Source organism: Electrophorus electricus, chromosome 2, assembly GCF_041902795.1.
Source record: "Electrophorus electricus isolate QZ-2024a chromosome 2, ASM4190279v1, whole genome shotgun sequence".
Taxonomy (NCBI): Eukaryota; Metazoa; Chordata; class Actinopteri; order Gymnotiformes; family Gymnotidae; genus Electrophorus; species Electrophorus electricus.
The window spans coordinates 14,666,584-14,670,395 of NC_137498.1; the positions used below are offsets into that span (position 1 = coordinate 14,666,584).

The window sequence follows — 3,812 nt, forward strand, 5'->3', positions numbered from 1 at the left end:
TTTAACACCTGTAGAATCATAGCACGGATTTAAAATGTAACACATACAGGTTCATTTAAGCACAACTATTACATTAGAAAATAGTCAATGCATGGATTTTCATAACAAAGAGAGGTGTATATGTCACAGCTTGTATGGTTACTTCTTCTAGGTCTAGTCTTTAATTCAGTTTTTACATTTTTAAAGATGTAATAGATCACTGTTGAAGTGTTTGTCATTTAGTTCAAACAAAATCTGAGGAAAACAATTATTTGTATCTCCAGAATATCAGTCATATTACAGTACATGTACTTACTATACACGTCCTGTCAGCAGTAGACTGTTGGGATTCAGTTCATTCATTCAACACCCTGTTTGGTGTAATCTGAGGTCAGTCCTTTAAACATTAACCACTGAGGGGCCGTTTCAAATAGAGCAGGATCATTGCAGGGTTTTTATCCTTTAATTAACATTACTGATGCCAAAACACTGTACTCTGGCCTTGTTAGCTCTGGTATTGATTCCTGTGAGGTTATGTAAACTATGTGAGCTATGTAACCAATCTGAGTACATACATGCTGTTCTATTTATCAGACATATTCTATATAATGTTTATGTCTTATTTTCATATTAGCTTTGAACTTGTACTTAGTACTTTCAGAGCTCTTTGTATTCTCATTGCCACTGAACTCTCTGAGAACCTTCACATGGCTTGAACGATTCCTCACCATCGCAGCAAGTTTTGAAAGCTTTTTGAAAGCGCACATTTGGCCACACAGCACGTTTCAGTCTCAGGTGTGTGCATTTTTATTTTAGTTATTTACCTCATATTTCAATTTAAGCCTGTATCATTAGCTCCGCTGTCATCATTTACCATCAGTATGAGCTGCAAACTCTGTTTCTGAGCCTTTATGTGGTTTAAATGCCCAGACCTACTGTAGTGTGAGCTGATGGTGTAACATTTATTTGCTTTTACAAAGAAAAAACGCATATAATTATATATTAAGACAAGATTTTCTGTTTTATTAACTCCAAGCATCTTTCACTGCTTAATGCTGGTTATTGTTTTCCTTCTTGAATAAAGTGTATAGATCTTGCTGCATTTCTAGAATCATCCAAGGCAGATGCATGACGCACCGAAGTCTCCACTGAGTCACCAATGTAAAGAGAAAGATCGAGACTCTACGGATCCACCTCGTTTGACACGAGGAATTCCTGATATGCCCAACGTAACTTAGCGTGTAAATCACACATAAGATTGGAGTGACAATAGTAAGACATCTTAAATGACATCACATTAATATTAATCCAGATGGCGTGGAAAGGGAGATATCTTTTACAAAGGGTTGGTTGTCCACATGTATTTTTTTTTTACTGCATCTCCTCACATCCCTCCTCTAATCAAGCCCTTAATACAGTTCTGGATTTTAAAATATGACTAAACGTGCGTAACGCGAGGAAGGTGGAGGGCGAACACACGTGCGTAGTACCATCGTCTCTGACATGCGAGTGAGCGGAATCAAAAACAGGAGAAAACAAACTATAGACAGAACAGTGAAAAGGAACAAGTTTAATAAACACCAGGAGAACACAATACAGGACAAAACCAAGGAACAAACAAAAGAAGAACAGGCTAATCAGGGTGAGGATGAACACTACGTAAATTAGGGAAATAAATATTTAAGGAAAGACAAACGGGAAAACAACGAAGCATAAAACTAAGACAAGCGGGGGAAGAAGAAACAAGGAAGGGGAGCACACAGAACCAGCTACTTTAGCTAGACTAAAGATAAGAGACAAACACAGGTAACGGAACAAAAAGGAAAACCACACAACACTATCGTATATGAAAATGGTAAAGAAACCTAAACATAAATGAAGTAACGGGACAACACCTGACGCGAAAAGAGAACTAAGACAGGCGAATATGAATAGAGAAAGCAACTAGATGTGGAGCTGTTGAAATATGTTGTTAATTTTATTCTAAAAGGGAGAACAGCATTGTGCACGCAGTGAAGTTTGATTTTCAGTTCAGTTCCAGCTCACATGGAATTAAACCCCTTATATGTTTTATTTAGCACATGATTCTATTGGTAAGGTTATGAAGCTTGCCTCTGCAGTGCCTGGCATGCCAGTATTACTGAGATTTCTTATGATCATGTTCATAGCTAACCTACATACAAAGAGTCAAATGTTCAAATGTTGTGTCCAGTGTTCATTTGATCCCAAAGTTAGCTGAAGAGTATTTGTACTTTTTCTGCTATCTTAACAAGATCAGGCAAGCAGACCTAAGCTTGTGAGATTTTTTATTGACTTAGTAGATTTGGTTTCGCACAAGTTCAGGACATGAGGTGAATAAACTGTTTTGTGAACTCCGATAGAATAAGAGGTCTGAGAGTTGGTACCATCTTCTGTGGAAAGTCCTTCATGGTCAGCCAGCATACATGAAGAGCAAACAAACTGGAAGCTTGTGTCATTACATTTGTCTCCTTGCCATGTCTGTTTTGTACATTTTCCAGTTCCACAGGATTCAGTGAGACATGTATGAAATGATTGATTAAGAATTCGAGCAAGAATGCTAATGTTAGATGTGGCTCTAATTTACATATTACAGACCTCCCAGTGGAGCTGACGAGTGCCTGAGGGAGCTGATGTCTACCTGGTGGAGTTAAATTCTACCTGGTGGAGTTATGGTGTACCTGGTGAAGATGAGGTCTACCTGGTGGAGGTCCACCTGATGGAGATGAGCTGCACATGGTCGATTTGAGGTGTGCCTTAATACTACTTAATTGAAGCACACACATATTGTCACAGCATGTTTATATTTCCCCCTAAGATAATGTAAGAGAAATTATAAACATTAACTTCCTGTCACACACTTAACCTTTTAGTTAACTGTTGGAAAATCTACTTACATTGTAAGTGACACTAAGCAGTAAGTAGGAATCGTTTTTTGTTTTCTTTCGCATCCTGAAGGTACTAAGGAGATTAATCACACTATTTGTCTTTTTTCCCTTAATTCACAGCCACAATCCACAGGAACATTTCCCTAGGACAATTTTAGCTTCAACAGTTTTTTTTTGGGAAGGATCAGTCTGGCATTCTCTTGATTTTTGTTTAAGGTAACATTAGCTAATGTTACTCCCAGAGTGTCCTTTTTAGCAAGAGGAACCATATGAATCAAAATAATGATAACTCAGGATATGACATCATACACATCATAACTGATAATGTAACATCAAACTAATGACATCATCACATAATGTAAAAGCAACCTGGTGAATTTTATGTAGAATGTAACATATAGAATAAGAACTCTGAGTTGTGTTAATTGTGTAACATTGATTTAAACTTTTTGAGATGTTGAGAGAGACACCTTGAGAGAAACGTTAGCACTGAATATATGTTTAACACACAATCTTTAGTAAATCCTTCATACAAAACTGGAAACTGAACAGCAACCTCAACAAAAAAAGAACTAAGATTTACTAAATGGCTCCGTTTGTGTTTGTCTATGGTGCTGAAACTAACTCTGTAATTTCAGCACCATGGGCAGCAGGCAGGCTGTCTAGGACTTCAGAACTATCTCAGAAGTGCTTTGCTTTACTTAATAATACCTTTGTGCATAAGGGACTCAGTCTCTCTTACAGAGTAACTGTAAGGAGAGTGAGCCCTGTGAGTGAGCGCATGGTCACACACACTTTCTTTAGTTCTACACCCTTGTGGTTTCCCTGACCCCCCTGCTGTTCCTCAAGTGCTCCTTTCCTGGACGACAGCCAACTCACTCTTTCCATCACATTTGACAGCTGTAATCACGCACATGGTTCCTGTTA

At 38.0% G+C, this 3,812-nt stretch overlaps 1 long non-coding RNA gene across 1 annotated transcript; it reads left to right on the forward strand.

Annotated features, from left to right (window-relative positions):
* The first annotated feature begins 1,071 nt into the window (after positions 1-1,071).
* LOC145660281 (uncharacterized) lies at positions 1,072-3,098 on the forward strand. Its single transcript, XR_014126527.1, has 3 exons — positions 1,072-1,785; positions 2,594-2,747; positions 3,006-3,098. It is a non-coding gene; the product is annotated as an uncharacterized LOC145660281 (long non-coding RNA).
* The last annotated feature ends 714 nt before the right edge of the window (positions 3,099-3,812 follow it).